This window comes from Electrophorus electricus, chromosome 2, assembly GCF_041902795.1.
Source record: "Electrophorus electricus isolate QZ-2024a chromosome 2, ASM4190279v1, whole genome shotgun sequence".
NCBI lineage: Eukaryota > Metazoa > Chordata > Actinopteri > Gymnotiformes > Gymnotidae > Electrophorus > Electrophorus electricus.
The window spans coordinates 14,994,067-15,015,165 of NC_137498.1; the positions used below are offsets into that span (position 1 = coordinate 14,994,067).

Below are 21,099 nucleotides of genomic sequence, written 5' to 3' on the forward strand. Positions count from 1 at the left end.
ATCTCTGCCCAAATCCATATGGGGAACATTGTTTCTGAAAGCATCTTTGAACACAAGTATCTGAATAATAAGAATAATAATTAATTAATTACTAATTGAGATTGTGGCTTGGAAATTAAGCTATATCATGTGCTGGTAGGCATCCAGCCATGCCAGCTCCCACACATCCTCCAATCATGTGAAGTTAGTGTGACCATGAACAGCTGTGACTTATCATGGGTTTAGTAACAAATATCTTTCTTTCAGTAGCCAGTAACTTTAGTGTTTTCATGCTTGCTGGTACGTTTCTGGTTCAGATATAAATATTGGCTTGATATGAGCCAATTCATATGCCAATGAATGGCTATAGTATCTCCTATATATCAACATGCATCTTTATTCTTCAGACATCCTTTGCAGAAATGTTTTGCAAGACACATTAGGATACACAGAAAATGCTTTGCTTAGTTCTACAGAAATATGTGACTATTAGTAGCTTATAGTTAATAAAACTGTTTATTATGTTTCTTTCCTAATAGAGGGCCTTAACATTGGGGGCAGTAAAGCCTGCTGTGGTAGAGTGGAGATCTACCGTAATGGTCAGTGGGGAACAGTGTGTGATGATCACTGGGACATGAAGAGGTGGTGTGCAGACATCTGCGATGTGGCCCAGCTCTCACTGCCCACTGTGGTCAGGGACAAGAACCAGCATGGCTGGAAGATGTTCAGTGTTTAGGAACTGAGAAATATATAAATCAGTGTTCACACAGAGGATTTGGGAAGGAGGACTGTGGGCATATCGTTATTAAATAAATCATAAATAGTATTGTTATTATATACAATGTTTTACAAACATCTTAACTTATCTCTTTAACAGATGACATGCAGAGTGTTACATTGATCGAAATCTCATCATGCTCTGCTATCTCACCTGCAGTGGCAACTGCAGGCAGACATTTATTAAATAAGATGAAACATGGATTAACAGTAAACACTAAAGGCACTCACGCATAACAAACAGGGCAGCACGATATTAACACATAGACATAAACACAATTAATGACAGGATCAAATACTATGAACTCTGAAAATACGCATGAATATTAACACTAACAATGACCGACAACTAACTCTCAAACACAGGGGTTTAAATACATATATACATAAACGATGTGTGTAACAAGGATCAGGTGTGATGACTTATGATGAAATCAAGGTGGGTGTGGTTACAAACAAAGGCATTACTTTTGGCTGCTTCTTCTTTTGTGTAGCTCTGCAGACTGGACACCAGTGCTTTTTACCTACAGTTCACATATCGTCCCAACCATTCAATAGATGATGCAATTGCCCCCACTCTTCATCTGACCCTTATCCAGCTGAACAAAGACACATACGATAGAATTCTGTTCATAGGCTGCAGCTCAGAATTCAACACCATCATTCCTCAGTGTCTGGTTGAAAAGAGACTGCTGGGTCTGAACTCCTCTCTCTGCAGCTGGATCCAGGACTTTCTTGGTGGGAAAGCCCCATCAGTCTAGATCAGGATCACTGTCTCCAGCACCACCACACTGAGCACTGAGCTTCCCCAGTGTTGTGTGCTCAGTCCACTGTTGTTCACATTGCTGACCCTAAATTGTGCAGCAATGCACAGCTTGAACCACATCAAATTCACTAATGGCAAGACTGTGGGGTCTCATCAGCAGTGATGATGAGTCAGCGTTCAGAGAGGATGTCTCAGAACCTGTCAGTCACTAAATGTGGAAAAAAACAAAAAAGATGGTGGTTGACTTCAGGAAAGTATGTAGTTTTCACTCTCCGATCAATATCGACAGCTCCTCTGTGAAAATCATTACAAGCACCAAGTTCTTTGGTGTCCACCTAGCAGAGAACCTCACCTGGACCCTCAATACCAGCTCTATAGCCAAGAAAGCCCAGCAGTAACTCCTACTTCTAGCTCATCCCCTGCCACTATCCTCACCATGTTCTACAATAGACAGCATCCTGAGCAGCTGCTTCACTGCCTGGTTTAGGAACTGACTCAGACCGCAAAACCCTGAGGAGAATAGTAAGAACAGCAGTTAGGTACTGTTACCTCAGTAACTGCTGTATGCTATAAGCGTATTTGTTTATATGTCACAGTATGGTGCACTGGTTGAAGTTGCCTATATGTTAATATTTGTGCTGTATTTCATATTTATTGTTTACACATGTTCTCCTTTTGTGTTGCATCATGGTACTGTAGGAGCATTATTTAATTACCTGTTTATAGCTAGAAAGTGTCACAGTTGGTCAGCCAGTTAGCAGGGGAGACACACGCACCCCTTCTAAGGACTACTCATTGCACCTGCCCCGTTCACAATCCCCTGATTACTAATTACTTTCACCCATTTCACATTCACTTCCTGCTCTATTAACCCCCAGATCCGAGGAGATGGAGCTGCACATTAGTGGTCCTACTACGTTGAGTCGAACCATGCATGATCAATTGTATAGAGTAAGACTAGCTCCTCTGTATTTATATTTGAGGTTCCATGCGTCCATCACGGACAACCTATGGAGAATAAAGATTACCTCGCTGCTGACCCGCCTCTCGCTTCCATTCACCTGCCACCGTCACAGAAAGACAATAAAAAGCCTCTTGACCACTCTTTTGACCTCTGTTTACCAGACTCTAGATCCTAAGTTATGGGCCACCCATTGTATTTCTTCTGTAACCAGGCCACATATTTGGTCTTTATCTCCTTCTGAAGATCTGTCAATTAGCTGACTTCAAGTTGCCTTTATATTGCTTTCAAGCCTCTGTTTCCAGGGGGCATAGTGGAAGTGGCCTGTTGCTTGCATTCTGTATGCTAGGATCTTGAGCTTAACTACTACAGTGGTATATACCAGTTTGTTGGTTTCAGTTATACAGGTTGTTGGTATTGTGCTTATTGCTGCATTTACATTTGTGAGCATACTGTCTGATGGTAGCTTACCACGAAGTTAGGTGAGCCTCAAGCAGTGGATGACAGTAGTTACCTTAGTCATGACCATCATCTGCATGGCCACAGCTGGACCACACAATGTCCATATTACAGTTTGGCTCTGGTGGATTCCTGATGTAGTCTGACCTTTCTTTCTCAGATGCAATATGTGTTCGGTCTGGGCAGTGATACTGACCCTTTATTTCATCCATCCTTATAGCATTATTATACTTTACATATATAACATAGAATCTAATATTATTTATCTTTTATATACAGTGAATGTAAAGATTGTGGGGTGGGGCCTGGTGGGTGGGGTCTGTCATAAATGCTATTGAGCTCTTTCATTCTAAATAGTTTTGAAGGGCACAGATCTGCAAACTCCGTCACAGTTTGGGCGTATGAAAATTACATGGAACGTAAAAAAAAAAAATTATATTGTAAATCTGTCTAGTTTTATCTCTCTTACCAAATTTATTTCACTGTTTATATTATACAGTTTATATTGAACAGATTTTATGTTCTATGATTTTATTATCCAGGTTTTTATCATTGGTTTTTTTTTTATCTTGATTGTGTGTACTCTTATCTTGTACTATAATTTTAAAAAGTTGTATACAACTAAAGTTTACTATTATTATATTAGTACCACCAAATGGTTTAGTTTAATGGCTTTATTGAAGCTTCATGTTTTAAACCATGCCACATGATCATAATAATGATCTGAGTGTAGTCCTCTTCCTCCTCTTCATCACAGTGTCTGTGTCTCTTCCGTGATGCAGTGATGGGCACAGTGACGTGTTCACCGTTGCCACACTCACAGCAAGCATGAGATGGAGCTTTCAGCTGGGGGGGGACGGTGAGTCTTGCAGCTGGCTGGAACAACCGTCTGTCCATCCTCATCTAAAATGGATGAAAGCAGAGAATGTTTGCACAGCGTTCATTTTAATTTAGTCAAAGAAATAACCTGCTAAACCTGCCTGTGTGGCGTTCACATTACTCTAACGCAGCATATTTACCATATGCCTTGTTTGTATGTTATATCGAACAGCAAAAACACAGGGCCTGCTATTCTCCAATTAATTCTCGAGTCTGCATCTTTATTTTTCTATTTAAAATGTACTTAATAATACATCTGGATTTTGGGAAATAAGGAACCACATGAGTGTAATGGTTGGGAGGCTGAGGGTGAACACATATACAAAGTAACAATGCCTCGGATGTGAGAGTGAACTGGAACAATGAGTATGCAAACCCTAAAGAGAATGAGTAAACGAACAGACAGGATTAACAAATAAATAAGAAGTTTAATATAAAAAAATGAACAAGAAAAACAACACAGAATAGAATGAGGGAAAGAATCAGAAGACTAAACAGGCTAACAGGGCGAGGCTGATAACAAGGCAACTAAGGAAACTTAACACTAAGGAATGGCTAACAGGAGAACAACGATGAAGCACAGAGGGAAGGCACGGAGGGAGGGAGGCTGGGGAGAGAAGGAGGCAGGGGGGCTGACAGGGAGCGAGGGAGTGAGGGAGGCCCAGGAGGCAGTGGGGCAGGTAGGCAGCCAGGGTGGGAGGGAGGGAGGCTGGGAATACATGTGGCCACATGATTAGAATCGAGACCCAGACACCGAGGGGAGGCTGGGGCTACCCATGGCCGGTAGATCTGAATGGAGACGCAGACTCCTGGGGGAGGTTTGGAATACATTCTGTTCATCTGGCCACATGTAACCCCAGACTCCCTCCCTCCCTTCCTGCCTCCCTCCTTTCCTCCCCAGTGTACCCAGTGTTCTTGCTCTCTCCCTGCCTGCTTGCCTCCCCACCCTCCCTGCCTCCCTCCATCCAAGCCTGCTTGCCTGACTCCCCAGCCTCACTCCAGCCTCTCTGCCCACCCAGCTTGCCTGCCTGCCTACCTGCTTACCTCCAAAGCCTCCCTCCCTTCCTGCCTTCCCCACCTGCCTCCCCAGTGCCTCTCTCTCCCTCCCTGCCTGCCTGCCTCCCCAGCCCCTCTGCTTACCCTCCTCCCCACGCACTTGCCTGCCTGCCCAGCTTATGTGCCAGTCTGCCTCCCTCCCTGTTTGCCTGTCTCCCTCACTCCTCAGCCCCCTCCCTCCCTCCATCTCTCCCTGCTTGTCTGCCAGCCTGCTTGTCTCCCCAGACTCCCTCCCTCCCTCCCTCCCCAGCCTACCACCCCCCCTGCCCGCCTGCCTGTGCACCCTCCCTCCCTCCCTGCCTCCCTGCCTCCCCAGCCTCTCTGCTTACCCCGCCACCTGCCCACCTGCCTGCCCAGTTTACTTGCCTGTCTGCCTCCCTGCCTGCCTGTCTGGCACAGTGATGCATTCACCCCTGCTATGCTCACTCTCCATCACTGTGCAGCAAGCATGAGATGGAGCTTTCAGCTGGGGGCTGATGTTGAGTCTTCCAGCTGGCTGGAGCAACAGTCTGTCCATCCTCATCTAATATGCATGAAAGTAGAGGAGGTTTGTACAGTGTTCATTTTCATTTAATCAAAGAAATAACCTGCTAAGCCTGGCAGCATAGTGTTAACTTTATTCTAATGCAGCATATTTATCTGGGGGATGGGACATCCTGCTTGACTGGGAAGCAGCAGCACATGGTATTTCTGGAATGTTGGACCAAGTTGCATCGAAAGATGTTTCGACATACGTCTTGGGATTCCACTCTTACTTGAAATGGTCATATTCCAGACAATCCATGCACCTCTGTTATCTTTTTTTCATGAAAAGAAGCCACGCCTCTCCTCCATGACACCTTCTTGCATGTTTGTAAGAGATTGAAATCATGACACTCAGTGTTAGTTTTGCACAATGCCTAATTCAGAAAAATGCACAAGCAATGCTAAAAAGAAGTCTTCATCTTCATTCTGATGGATCGGGCAATTTGGAACTGGTTCCTGATTCCCATCACTTTGCTTCATGAATGAAAAAGCTGATTGTGTGTTGAGGAAAACAGATGTTTTTATAAGTGGCTGTGAATGGATTTGCTTTTGCTATTAAAGTGTGTTATTCCTACTACCATATCTTCTCAGATTCACTATTCATTCGAGTTCTCTTAAGTTTATAGTCTGCTATAGACTGCTACCTGCATATCTAACACAAAAATTAGTGCTTCCCATTGCAGAGCCAAGATTATTCTGACATGTTAAGTCATTAAAATGACTTCATTCTGGTTACCATGATATTAAGAATGGAATGCTTTGAGAATACCAACTCCAGACAGATAAACAGAAAACCTATAGATGATGCATAAAATGAATGCTGGATGAAAATAGATACATTCACTCACATCTGCAGGAGAACCTGCCATGTCTCTCTCCTCCTTCAGTGTCTGCTGCTCCTCCCTCATCTTCCTCAGCCTCTCTCCCATCATCTCCTCATCTGCCGCCTTGTGGTGTCCATGTGGAAAGGGGTGACACTGTGATGTGGGGGAATGGTGCCGATGTCTATGTCGTTGGTTATAAGGATGGATTCTGTTTCAGCGAAAATCCATGTTAGTTTAAAACCTGCGTAACATGGTACACCACAAAGTTAGTTTTCAGCTCATGAGACACAGTATTGGAAATACCCGAGACAATTGCCAGATGCAATTTACCCTGTCCCCATCAATTTCTGAACTGCGTTACATTGTCCCCACTACTTCTTGAAAGTGTATTAAGAAAATATTAGTATTTTCTTCACAAGCTTCATTTTGCTCCATTTGATAAATATAATTTGATTAATTGTTGTTTTGATCTATAAATCTAATCATATTATGTTCTTAATGACAATCAGAACACATTCTTGCTGATATGTTGTTGAGACGATGGTGAAATAAACGCAGTACAACTGACGTTTCTTGAAATGCTGATTAATCAAAATCAATAGAAAACAACTGTACTTCAAATATATATTAAACCATAATGTTAGTTTTGAGAAGCAGGCAAGATGGGAGTCGCATGCAGCTAGAAATGTATGGCTTTACTGAGCCGAGTAAACACTGCAGGCCACAGCCTACAGTGATCACGTAAAGCTCATCATATTATTCCTAGAGAGTAACATTCTGTCCCTCAAAGGCAATGAAACAAGAAAACGTTGGTTGGTGGGATTGAATTTTGCATCCTAATGGGGAGAAGACAATTCAAGCCAGTTTTTAAACTATGCCTTTCAGGCACCAAAAGGGAGGAAATGCTGGATGGATCCAGAAGTCCCCTTGCTGTATGGTTTCTGTAGTGTAGTGGTTATCATGTCTGCTTTACATGCAGAAAGTGCCTGGTTCAATACCAGGCTGAAACGCTTTTCTTGGTAAATGTCTAATTGCTGTCCTTACAGTTGAATGGAGGGCTGTTCTTCACAGAGCAAAGTCAGGCTCCTTAACTAATCGCCAAACTGATGAATTAAAACTCGTAGCATAATGTCTATGCAAATTCAAGTCTTTCAAACATTAGTACAGGAAGTATTAACTTTAGTGAGTGTGTCCTTATTTTGTTTCCTAAAAAGGTTTATGCTAATTAGCTCAATTTTAAAAGTTACTTTCATCAAGTCTATGGCAAAGAAAAAATCCTTGCAAGGCAATGTCAAGCATACAGAATTTGTGCAATAGGTTATGCTCTAAATGCCAATGAGAGAACTACAGAGATAAAGTAAAACTCTTCATATTATGCCCAGTTAGCAACAGTCTGTTTCTCGAAGGGTAAGAAACAAGAGAACTTTGGTGGGGTTGTCTGAATTTTGCATCCTAATGCTTGAGAAGCCATACTGCTTAGCCAGATTTAAAACTATGATTTTCAAGCCCCAAAAATGAGCAAATGCTGGAAAGCAGCATTTTTTTCTGCAACTTTGAATCAGATATTTCTGAAAAATTAGAATTGTAAACCATTTAAATTTTAAGTACATCTGCTCGTAAAACGCATTTTAGGCCATCCAACATACCCACGAAATTTGCATAAAATGGCAGCTATTTGTGAACAGAGAGAGTAATGGTATTTACTAACCGTCAAAATGATTTATTGCTTGATTTGATTGGTTGATTTGACAGCTGTCAATCATCCTCGTCATCCGAGTCATCTTAGAAAAGAAAGTTGATCCAATTATTCTAGTATAAATGCGATTAATAAACATGCTTTTAAAAATATACTTACGTGGAGATGGTGGCCTACAGGTTAGTGTGGTTGAACAGCGTGAATAGGCCTAGAATTATTTAGATGTATGTTATAAGCCACAGTGACCTCTGTATACGTTTCTGTAGACGTTGCCGGTTGTAAGAGGTGAAATATTTGTGAGCTCCGCCAGAGGGCTCGATGAATAGTGGATGACAGTAGAGGGATTCACCCCCTCTGCCTGTGTGACAAATTAACGCACTGCATAAACTTTTAGACATAAAGCGATCTTTTAACATATGGTAGACGCACTCTAGAAAAGATTACCTTGTAACAACTCATTCAATATATGAACTGTTTCATCAGCTTGTGTCCTTATATCTGCAAATAAAAGTAACAAAAATGTAAACAAAACAAATACATACAATTAAAATTTATAAAAGTTCACAAATAAGAAATTACCTTGGTCGGCAATTCTCTCCACAGAGTCAAGAAAGTCGTGAACGTCGGAAACTATGGAAATACATAGAACAGAATTATAGACCATGAGTAGAAAAGATCACCATAATGATATCCTTTATACCAAAACCGCATTTATGTCAGGTCATGTACTGGTTAATTTAAGTAAATAGATTCACCTACTTCGAAGCTAAAGTTTTTCTATTTAGCTAGCCCTGAGAATAAGAATAGCCGTCGATCAAAAGAGTTTTAGTCGATCAAAATGTTTCACGTACTCTATGGCATAGCGGTCATATTACATATTGACCATTAATCATCAGAATAAAAACATTGACAATATCCTTTCCTAGATAGCTCGCAAAAGAATACTTACGATAGCTTGTAGATAATACGCATTGATTGTTAAAATGTATGTTTTATCTAGACCTGAAATTAATTACGACGCTAAGCCCCACTGAGTTAAATCATACAACGCACGATAAAGTATTTCATCCATTAGCTAAATAAATAGCTAAATACACGTCAGCCTTTTTGGTAACTTATACTAATATAAGGTATAGCATGAATTAGTTAAGCATTACTGAATTGCTTACCTGTTGTGAACTAAATGAGTGAAATACCGAAAACACGGCTTTAAGAAAAAGTCGGTGGGGATAGAAATGGTTTTCGGATAGAAGTTGTAAATTACGTCCCTCCCCCAACACCTCTCTCAGTTGTGGAATGCACTGAAAGTGGTAAGAGTACAACGTGTGATAACGGACAAAAACCTTGTGTGATAAAACTTATAGAGTAACCACAATGGTTAGAGATCAGACAAAAAATAAATAAATTAAAACTTTGTGATGTTTTCTGAAAAGTTTGCTTATTGCCTTGTTTGAATACATCTGGCAAATAAGAAGTGAAGAGGTGTCGTGGGAGAGTTTTGTGTGTGTGTGTGTGTGTGTGTGTGTGTGTGTGTGTGTGTGTGTGTGTGTGTGAGAGAGAGAGAGAGAGAGAGAGAGAGAGAGAGAGAGAGAGAGAGAGTCAATGACCTCTGACTGCAGAGTGTGTGTCAGAGAGGACACTGAACAGATAGAGAAAGTGGAGACAAACTGGTGTAGTATGAGACTAAAAAATTTTATTTTCTTTAATCACATTATTTCACTATTAAAGAATTATTTCAATGATTCCTACTCAAACATCTGGGGTACAACTAAATTTAAATGAGCGGGTACGAGGGTCTGGTTTTGTGGGAGGAGTTGCACGCTGCACGGGATTGGTCAGACCGGGTGGTTGGGTAGAAAGAAAAGGCGGCAAAATTGAGGAGTCAAATGAGGAGTGTATTTCTGACCCTGGGAGGAGGTTTTTTTTTCACCTTATATCATATTTTGTCAGAAAGTTTTTCCTGCATGTTGGGGGGCGGGGGGGGGGGGGGGCGCGGAGGTGTAACCTCTAGAGAATCAACCAATGGGAGGGAGTGGGAGGGGTGAATTAGTTGGTGAGTGAGAGAGAGAGAGAGAGAGAGAGAGAGAGAGAGAGACAGACACACACACACACACACACACACCCACCCGAGACCCATACGCAAGTTTGAGTATGACTACATGAGCGGCAGCAGAGCGGAGCGGACATTAAAGACTGGGTGGTACGTATTCGTTTAAGACTCGGAAGTTTTATTTACTTTAATCACTGGAATATTTCACAATTACATTTTTTTTTTAAGTCAATAAAACTATTTTGAGGATCCCTCATTGTGTTTTAATTTATTTTCATATAATATTGTCACATCATAAATCATATAATAATAATAATAATAATAATAATAATAATAATAATAATAATAATATATATATATATATATATATATATATATATATATATATATATATATATATGGAGGGTCAAAACAAATCAAGCAATAAATCATTTTTTTGACAGTTTGTAAATTCCATTACTCTCTCTTAGGCTTTCTAGGTTTATATGGAGGCTCTGCAAGAATAGCAAAGTCTGATCAGTTATAAGTAATGAGGGTTCAGGGCTGTTATGTATTTTGTACATTTAGCTTTAGATTTTATACTACAGAACTGATGGATTTACAATTTGTACAAGCAGAAATGTTCAGTTTCCTGTGTGTCAGTTTGCTGTGTGTCAGTGGTGGTAATACAACAGCTTAGTCTGAGGCTACAGGGCTCTGTAGGTGCAGTGTTTCCTTTCTGAAGCAAGCAAATTGCCTTTTCTTTTAAATACAAATCAATCATTTTCTGTGAGAGAATCAAATAATCAAAACTAAAGGCGGCCCAATGAAATATTAGAGTGTGTGACCTTTTTTTGGTCAGGCAGTGTATTTTCTCAATGATTCTTGAAACTTGGTGCTCAAACAACCAGAGCTGAAATCTAAATGTCTTTATATGCCTCAAATAATTGCAGATACAAAGAGGTGGGACTTAATACTGTGAATCATACACTACATGTCCAAAAAAAAAAAGGTCACCACCTGGATTTAACTAAGCAAATAGTTAAGAGCCTCCCATTGGATAATTACTGCATAAGTGATTATGTTTCAGATGGAAACAAGTTATTTAACCCTAACTGATGCAGTGAGTACCTTCTCAGTTGTTAAACAACCATATCGAAAGACACATTCTGTCGTCGTGGAAAAGATGTTAATCTGTTTCAGAAGTGTCAAATTATTGGCATACATCAAGCCGAGAAAAGATCTAAGGAGATGCTGAAACTACTAGAATCAGGTTAAGAACTGGCCAATGCCTTATTAAAAAGTGGAAGGACAGTGGGGAAACATCATCTTCGAAGAAGGAATGTGGTCGGAAAGAAATCTTGAATGATCATGCTCGGCGATCACTTAAACGTGTAGTGAAATCAAATCATAGAAAAACAACAGTAGAACTCATGGACATGTTTAATAGTGAAAGTAGGAGCATTTACACACGCACAATGCGAAGTGAACTCAAGGGATTGGTACTAAACAGCTGTGTAGCCTTAAGAAAACCACTTGTCAGTGATGCTAACCAGCAAAAATGGCTTCAGTTTGCTAGGGAGCATAAATATTGGACTCTGGAGCAATGGAAGAAGGTCATTTGGTCTGATGAGTCCAGATTTACCCTGTTCCAGAGTGATGGGTGCATCAGGATAAGAAGAGAGGCGGCTGAAATGATGCATCCATCATGCCTAGTGCCTACCGTATAAGCCTATGGGGGCAGTGCTATGATCTGGGGTTGATGCATTTGGTCAGGTCTAGGTTCAACAACGTTATGTGCCCAAAGAATGAGGTCAGTTGACTATCTGAATATACTGAATGACCAGGTTATTCCATCAATGGATTTTTTTTCTTTCCTGATGGCATGGGCATATTCTAAGATGACAATGCCAGGATTCATCAGGCTCAAATTGTGAAAGAGTGGTTCACCAGCATGAGACATCATTTTCACACATGGATTGGCCACCACAGAGTCCAGACCTGAACCCCATTGAGAATTTTTGGGATGTGCTGGAGAAGACTTTGTACAGTGGTTCAAATCTCCCATCATCAATATAAGATCTTGGGAAAAAATTGATGCAACTCTGGACACAAATAAATGTTGTGACTTGCTTGTGGAAATGATGTCACAGCGAACGCATGCCATAATCAAAGCTAAAGGCGGCCCAATGAAATATTAGAGTGTGTGACCTTTTTTTGGTCAGGCAGTGTATTTTCTCAATGATTCTTGAAACTTGGTGCTCAAACAACCAGAGCTGAAATCTAAATGTCTTTATATGCCTCATGTCAGCCACAAATCCAGGGTGTTTATACTCTAAAAGAAACACCTAGTATGTCCACAGTTAGAAAGTACAGCCTATCTGTTGCCATGAATATTTTGTGTTAGAGATCCACTATTTTATCACTGGTCAGTTTCTGACCACATGACCCAGGCACCTTGGACTAAATATGGGGAGATTAAAATAAAGCACAAACAGAATGTCATATTTTATTTCTGAGTGTTTCAGGTCTGTGATCTATTAGTGTTGCATCAGTGGGTTCAGATTCATATTTTAGATGAGAATAGCATTCCATATTTGTCTAGTTGACTGTATTTTTATTCATAGTACGATAGTTATTGGTACAGACCAGTCACTAAGGGTAGTCAACATTTCATGCATACTATAAATATACAAGAGGTTGGTTTACCTGTTACTTGGAGTTGGACCTCTATAAGATGATGACTGCTGATGCTACACCTGTACTGTCTCCAGTCCTCTTTAGTCAGACCAGATATGAACAGAGGGAAATTTCCTGGAGCAGTAACCAGCTGAATTCTATCAGTGTAACGGTTTGTCTGGTCAGTTGACTAGATGACTTTAGATTCTTTATAAAAAATGTAAAAAAAAAAAAACTCCATCTGACAGTCTTTGGCTCGGCCAGCAGTTCAGTTTAAGATCTTCATCAGTTTTATTAAAATATGAATGGATTATAAAAATCTTGTATTTGTATTTGCACATACTCATTCAAGGTTACCCAGCACTAAATCCTCCACTAGGTGGAGCTACTGAGAAAGAAATACAGTAGGGATACTGTGACGGAGGCATTTTGCATCAGTGACAATGTGTATCCTTGTTAAACCTTCGTTCATTTATTACTTTTGTTTTTTAATGCCTTATCTTATTTTCACAAAACATTAAATGTATTACTGCACAAAATCACACTACCAATGAGCATTCATCTTTGACTTTTTGATATGAAGCATTATCTAGTGCTCGAGTCAGCTGTTCTCGCACTGCTCTGTCACTGGGTTTTAATATTACAGACGAGTGCAGCACATCAGAGCGATCCTGGAGAAATGCTGGCATGTGAACTCATGCAGGATTTATCCTTAAAGAGCAGCTCTGATCCAGACAGAGTGAGACACTGAAGCTTCAAATCATAACCTTTAACCCTTTAATCCTTTAAATCATGTACTCAAAGTAGACTACAAAATATTTTTTAAATAATGCTATAAGGTATTACAAGTGCCCATAAAGACTTGATGGATGCAAAATGTTCTGAACATTCATAATGCGTTAAGTGCTTTGTATGAAAGGTCTTCCCTTTTCTTATTTATAATGTGCTATGTCTATTTATAATCATTTAATCATGTAAATTGCCTTTTACTTTAAATGATTAATTCCTAATTTAATTTTGCATTGTATTATTTAAATTGTTCAACTTTCATTTATTTTTATTTTTAATTTTTGCAAATAAGATGATAGATCTCAGGATGTAATAAGCTTTATTATTCATTCTATTCCCTGTAAAGCTGTTTATAAACTGGGTTTAAGAAAGTGCTGTACAAGTTTACAGTTTACAGTTTTTGTGCACAGTTTACATTTTCTGACTACCATATTTGTGTAAGTGGGTTCATTGTAAATCTGCAAGTGATTTGAACTACACTAATGTTATAACTCTAATTCTTGGTTTGCCCAGATAAACACTTCCTGCGTCCTGCCTCCTTCCTGGGGTTGGTGAACCTTTGTTAGGAAAGCTGTCATGGTACGTCCCCTCCCCCCAAACGTGTGTGTGTGTGTGTGTGTGTGTGTGTGTGTGTGTGCGTGTCTGGGTGTGTGCGTGTCTGGGTGTGTGTGTGTGTGTGTGTTTATCTGTATGGCTATGCCCTCCCTGTGTTTCACACCTGCTCCTTATTGTGTGTCATTAGTATGCATGTATATAAGTCTTGTGTCTGAGTGTAAGTGTTGTCGATGTTTAAACCCGCTTAGCCTGCTAACCACTTAGATGTCTTTTGTGTATCACAATAAATGTTTGTTGTGTGTAACATGACTCTTCCTCACATCCTGCTTTACCTCCTCGCATCACAAAAGCAGGCCTTAAAAAATGGAGCTCTGCAGCCATCACTTGTTGAAGCAGTGGGAACTGAAACTGTGACTAACAGCTCAAAGAAAACTAATCATTCACCATTCTATGAATTTCACAAAACAAACGTACATAAAGTTAACTATAAACTTATGGAGTTTCTAACTGAGACTCCAGCACCTGCCATACCTACATAATCTCCATCTTAAACAGACATAAGCAGTGTGCAGATAATACATTAGCATTTATCAAACTCCGCCCACCAATGACATCACCACATCTGGGTGATGCTGTTGAATGTGCAGGTTCATGTGTTTTAGCACACACACTCTACAACACCAACACACTGTCCTCGTCCACCATTCAGGTCACTGGGAAACTTTCCCACACAGGTGATTTGAAAGAAACAGGTCATAGTGTTAATGATTCAGTAAATTTCACTAACAAGCTCGAGCTACATTTAGCCTAGCATGTTGCTAACTTGCTAATAGATTACATCTTAAGGTTTGGAGTGGAAATCGCAGATGTGAAGTTTGATTGCACATTATGTTCATCAGCCTTCACACTTAGGCTACCGTGTACTCTCCGTATGACTGCATACAGTGAACTGTAATGTGTATGGGGTGATTTGGGATGAAAACCATTACACTCCTAATATTTATATTTTAGTATAACTATATAGGTAATAATGTCATATAAAGCTGTAGCAAGCCAACTGCCTCAGCTACAACAGCAAAAAAAATTCACTTTGCAGAACCTTTTCAACGCAGCTTTACTGCCCTAAGCAACCACCTTCTATGACCAGCCTACATATAAACCCTTTTACACCAAGAACTGGACCAGAGTCGCCTGTTTGGAATAAAAGGTGATTTTCACATTTGGTGCTTTTGCTCAAGTCTGAGTGAGACTGTATCCATGTCATTGATCTGGTTTCACACTGTACAATTCTGCAGAACCATCTGCTTTACTTCAACCCCGGTCCTAAAGAGAAACTAATAGACAGTGACATCCAACTGCTGTCAGTGAACTGCACCACACACCTTCATGATGTATATGGTTATCAGTGGGTATAAACAGAAACCACAACTCTCTGTCCTGCTTTGGCTCTTTATTTACGAAACAGCAATAGACTCTCACAGTGGAAGTGATGCGTACAGACAACGGACGACATTTGATTATAAAATGACCTGCTTAACATAAAAATGTGCTACAATTTAAAGATTAAATATCCAAAAATGCTTCAACAGAGATACACAAATAAAATGAAGAAAAAAGCATTCTGCTGAAAAAATCTATAATGTAATAAAACATAATAAATTGTTTTTATTATTGTACAGACATATGATACTTGTAGGAAATGATACTTGTAGGAGTCACAATTATAGTTGCAGACTGAGAAAATTTTAATTGATGTTTATAGCGTTTAACATTTAGATTTAGTAGTTAGCCTCCTTTCCCAAGTAGAAGATGAAATCAAGAGGAATAAAACCCAAGTACTCTGGTTCTTGGAGTGGCTACACTGTAATGTTATCAGTCTTAGTCCTGCCCCTGTCACTGTTAGTCCTCCCCCTACAATTCCTAACTTATGCCAGTCTGAAACCACACCTGGAGTAACTAATTAGCAGTTAATTAGCAATTACCAATAGATACAGCAAATTATACAAAGACAGCACTGAAACCAAGACAGAAGAACATAACAGTTCATTGGCTAGATACCATACAATAAAAGTCCCTGTGTGTGTGGATGTGGATAGATATGTATGTATGTATGTATGTATATATGTATGTGTGTGTGTGTGTGTGTGTGTGTGTGTGTGTGTGTGTGTGTGTACGTATACTCGTGTGTGAATTTAAGTTTGTTAATTTAGTTTGATCCTGGCGTATTCTGTATTATCTCCATTATCCATTTCTCTGGGTGCTGGTCTGGTGGTGTTAATATGGGCTACAGTAGAATACATCACATCATCCTGCAGAAAATATCACAATTACAAAATGTTAACACACATACATACAGAATGATGCACATACTGTTGTGTGGTTATTAATACATAACATATTGAAAAAATATGTTGCATTTATACAACAGTAAAATACATTATAATACAATACTTGGGTTTATAATAAACTACATTACAGTGTTCCTGTAGAAAACCAAACAAGGCAAATGAGACAACTTATGTACACATTAAAGCACATCCACATATGCAAATGTGTTTACACCTAGACCCCTGCTCTATACCTACACATAATAGGCTTCCATTTAATCTGATTTATATTCATTCACAAACATGTAATCAAATCACTAGCCACTATAAAAAAGGAATAACCAGCATTCACCTGAAGTCAGTCTTTACTGTAATAGGTGCACCTATCTTACAGGTGTGCACCACTGTTTATTGGGTGACCACTGGAGCACTGCTGAGTGGATCCTACCTGGATGGTGGACCACTGTCAAGAAACAAGTGTCTCTGCAGTGGTAGTGTCTTTAGGGCATGTATGAGTGTGTAACAAGAACAGCAGTGTGTCTGGAGTTTTTAAACAAGCCTGAGGAACTACACGCAGATATATAATGCAGCTAGAAGATAATGATGTAGTGTAAAGGTGATCCTAATAAAGTGGCTGAGGAGAGTAACCACCTACATACATCACCTGCCCTTTTTAAATACAAATGATAAATGTACGTGGATCACTTTTTCTTTAATTAATGAGTGTTTACTGGCGAGATCTCGAAAATTAGTCAGACCGAAGGTTTCTTGCCTCGTTCTGGTGCCACTTGAAGGGATAGGTCGGCACAAAATAAAATGTTCATTATTTTCCCTTATACCAGATGGCCAGGATAACCCTGTTTGCATGATGCAGTGCCCATCATCTCTAGCAGAGCCACATGCTGCAAAAGTCTTAAGTGAATAACTGTTCAAAAGTCATGCTGGTGAACCACAGCACATTAGACAAATAACAGTTAAACTACAGATTATTAAACAAATAATAACTGCTCTGTTAAACTACAGAATATTAAACAAATAATAACTGCTCTGCTGAACTACTGCATATTAGATGATGTCAAACTGTTCATCACAATTTAGTATTCAGAATCAACTGTGTGCAAAGAGACTGTAGTGAAGTTCTCTGTGTACACAAGAACCCTTAAAGTTCTTCCATACTCTCAGATACACACAACCTCTCACCAGTACCTGCATGACTTTTTCATTGGGTTTAACATTCATGCAGAAACAGTCAGATTCCTGATCCAAGCTTTGGCACTGTAGAACAGATCTGTGTACTGAATCAGAGTTCACTGATATTATAACATGGATGTGTGACACTCACCTGTGTCTGCTGATCTCTCCTCTGTCCTGTTTGTCCCTCTCTGCTCACCGTCTGTTCACATCTCTGAACTACAAAATGAACTCAGTGTGAGATGGATGTGGATAGATATGTATGTATGTATGTATGTAAGTATGTATGTATGTATGTATGTATGTATATATGTATGTGTATGTGTGTGTGTGTGTGTGTGTGTGTGTGTGTGTGTGTGTGTGTGTGTGTGTGTGTGTGTGTGTGTGTACCTCTGTATCCAGCAGATGACTCCTCCTAATCCCATCAACAGCAGTAAACCCCCCACACCAGCTAAAATGACATGACGTGTGTATACTGGAGAATTGTCTGCATTTCCTGCATGTGGGAATGTAGGAAGCAGAATTAAAATTTGATGTATTATTTGTCACTTTTAATATTATATTGTATGAATTTCATAACAAGCATTCAATGCAAATGTTTTTTTGGCACAAAAACAAAGAGGATGGAGCATGAATGAGTCTCTGTATTGCTACAATCTGAAATTACAAATTTTGGCATTATACTTGACTGAGAGTTGACAATATTGATATTGATTAATATTGATAATATTATTAGTAATTAATAAAAGTTGACATTGTCAATGTCATTAAGACTACATTTGTTCTCGGAAAAAAACCTTTAACCATTTTCAGATGTTATTGTAGTAGTAGGTTTAGAATGAAGCTGTTGGACTTGTTTTGTCAGTGTGTGCTGGAGTTCCAGGCATTTATTAGTGTCTCTCTCTCTCTCTATCTCTATCTCTCTCTCTCTCTCTCTCTCTCTCTCTCTCTTTCCCTCATTCCCGGCATAGCCGCCCACTTCACCTCCTGTAACATCTCTGTTGTACTGGAATTGACAATCTTTCATTGTTATTCTACCAATCCCAATGTCTGCCTTTGTCTGTCCCCATTCCTGTCTTTGTAACTGTCCCAATCCCAGCTGTGGTTCGGGTTCCTGTTATCCCGTATCCTGTGCTCCTACTCTCAGCCGGGCTCCCGTCCATCCCGCTGCCCAAGCTGGAACCCACTCGTCTCTTGTCCAGCCTGCTGTCAGGTCTCTGGTTGTGGTACAAAGTCCTGTTTCCACCCCTCACCCGATGGACTTTCCCCTTTTTTTCCTCCTTTCCCACCTGTCCTTGTCCAGATTCCCCAGACCCTGCTGTGTGACGCCGGGCTCGGGCTCCCTTGTCAACTGTTATGCATGTCAGGAGCCCCGTGTTAAGGAGGGTGTGGGTGCTACTGTAACACCCCTCACCACCATCACACAGAAGCCCCGTGTTAAGAAGGGTGTGGGTGCTACTGTAACACCTCTCACCACCATCACACAGGAGCCCCGTGTTAAGGGGGGTGTGGGTGCTACTGTAACACCCCTCACCACCATCACACAGGAGCCCCGTGTTAAGGGGGGTGTGGATGCTACTGTAACATCTCTCACCACCATCCTCCTCCCCATGTGCTCCTTTGTTTGTTTTTGTTCCTCCACATGCTTTGTGTTGTTCATGCCCTCACACAGGGGTCCTGTGTTTCCCCTTTCACTTACCCCTGTCGCCTGGGTCTAGTCTCACCCTCATTATTTACCCTATAAAGCCCAATCCTGTACAACCACTAATGTCTGTTATTTTGCCTTAATCGCTTGTATTACCTTGTGTATGCAACATTAGCACAGTATGTTCATTTGTGCTTTCATTTTCATTAAAAAATGCATCAGACCAGGCTAACTCATGCTTGTATACTGTCCCACACTCGTTAAACCAATGTGTGTTACCTCCATTGGTAGATGATGGACTGAATGTCTTATAACCTTTTGGAGACGTCATTGTAGTAGTAGGTTTAGTTGAAGCTGTTGGACTTGTTGTATCAGTGTCCACTGGAGGAGGATTTACAGGTTTTTATGGAGCCTCTGCCAGAATAAAAAAGTGTGATCAGTTATAAGTAATGAGGGTTCAGGGCTGTTATGTATTTTGTATGTTTAACTTTAGATTTTATACTACAGAATTGTATTTACAATTTGTACAAACAAAAGTGTTCAGTTTGCTGTTTGGTTTGCTGTATGTCAGTGGTGGTAAAACGACAGCAAAGTCTGAGGTTACAGGGCTCTGTACATCCTTTATGAAGCAGGAAGAATTGCTTTTTAAAAAAAAATAAAATCAGTAATTTTCTGTGAGCAAATCAAATAATTACAGAGAGGCAAGGAGGTGGGACGTAATATTCTATCATATTTTCTTATTGATTCTTAATGTTTGGTGCCCAAAAAGCCAGAGCTGTTTATGAAATTGTGCTTTTTAAACCTCATTACACAGTACAGTCAGCCACAATTCTGGTGTGTTTATACTCCAGTAGAAACACCTAGTATGCACACAGTTAGACACTGTAGCCTGTCTGTTTCCATGAATATTTTAGAGATCACTGGTCAGTTTCTGACCACATGACCAAGGCTCCTTGGATTAAAGATGGAGAGATGAAAGTGAAGCACAAATAGAACGTCATATTTTATTTCTGAGTGTTTTAGGTCTGTGATCTATTAGTGTTGCATCATTGAGTTCAGATTCATATTTTAGATGAGCATATTATTCCATATTTCCTACTAGGATGTCTAGGCAATACATTTGTTTTTACATAGTGCAGTAGTTATTGGTACAGACCAGTCACTAAATGTAGTCAAAAACATTTTAGACATACACTAAATATAAAAGTGGTTTGTTCACCTTTTACATTGAGATAGACAGTTGTATGGTGAACACTGATACTACACATGTACTTTCCCTCATCCTCTTTAGTCAAACCAGATATGAATAAAGAGAAATTTCCTGGAGCAGTAACCAGCTGAATTCTATCAGTGTAACGGATTGGCTGGTCAGTTGGGTAGATGTCTTTAGATTTGTTTATAAAATTCCATCTGACAGTCTTTGGCTTGGCCAGCAGTTTAGTGCAGGAACAGGGCAGCAGGACAGACCCTCCCACGTATCCACTCAGCACTGTGGGAGGATTCACAATATCCTTACAGACTAGAGAGAGCAGAAACACTGACATGTTACACTACTGTTATGAAGTAACCAGTACAACCAGTGACATTCTTCTGTGAACCATCATATGAAGACAAAACAAATCCATTTGTCAAATTTTTAACATCAAAAAGATGTTCTGATGTTCTGTAACTTACAAAGTTTATGCAACAGTTTATGCTCTGTCACATTTGATAAATATGAATGGATGGGAAAAATCTTGTATTTGTAGAGTCAGTGGTTCTAGCCCATCTGGTGTAATACACAGTTAGTGTTAACCATCCTCCAACTCCAGTCATGGTCAGTGTCTGACCACTGAACCACTGCTGGCTGGATATCTTTCACTGTCAGAACACTCTCAGCCTACCAGTAGCACTGAATCCAGTAACACTGCTGTACCTGAACCACTCATACCAGCACAACACCCACTACCAAGCCTCCAGCAC

General features: G+C 40.0%; 1 long non-coding RNA gene and 1 other non-coding gene across 2 annotated transcripts; one reads left to right on the plus strand and one right to left on the minus strand.

Annotated features, from left to right (window-relative positions):
• The first annotated feature begins 7,163 nt into the window (after positions 1 to 7,163).
• Positions 7,164 to 7,236, plus strand: trnav-uac (transfer RNA valine (anticodon UAC)). Its single transcript has one exon. It is a non-coding gene; the product is annotated as a tRNA-Val (tRNA).
• A 700-nt stretch (positions 7,237 to 7,936) lies between these two features.
• LOC145660431 (uncharacterized) lies at positions 7,937 to 8,414 on the minus strand. Its single transcript, XR_014126799.1, has 3 exons — positions 8,367 to 8,414; positions 8,082 to 8,280; positions 7,937 to 8,007 (listed from the first exon to the last, which is right to left on the minus strand). It is a non-coding gene; the product is annotated as an uncharacterized LOC145660431 (long non-coding RNA).
• Positions 8,415 to 21,099: the final 12,685 nt, after the last annotated feature.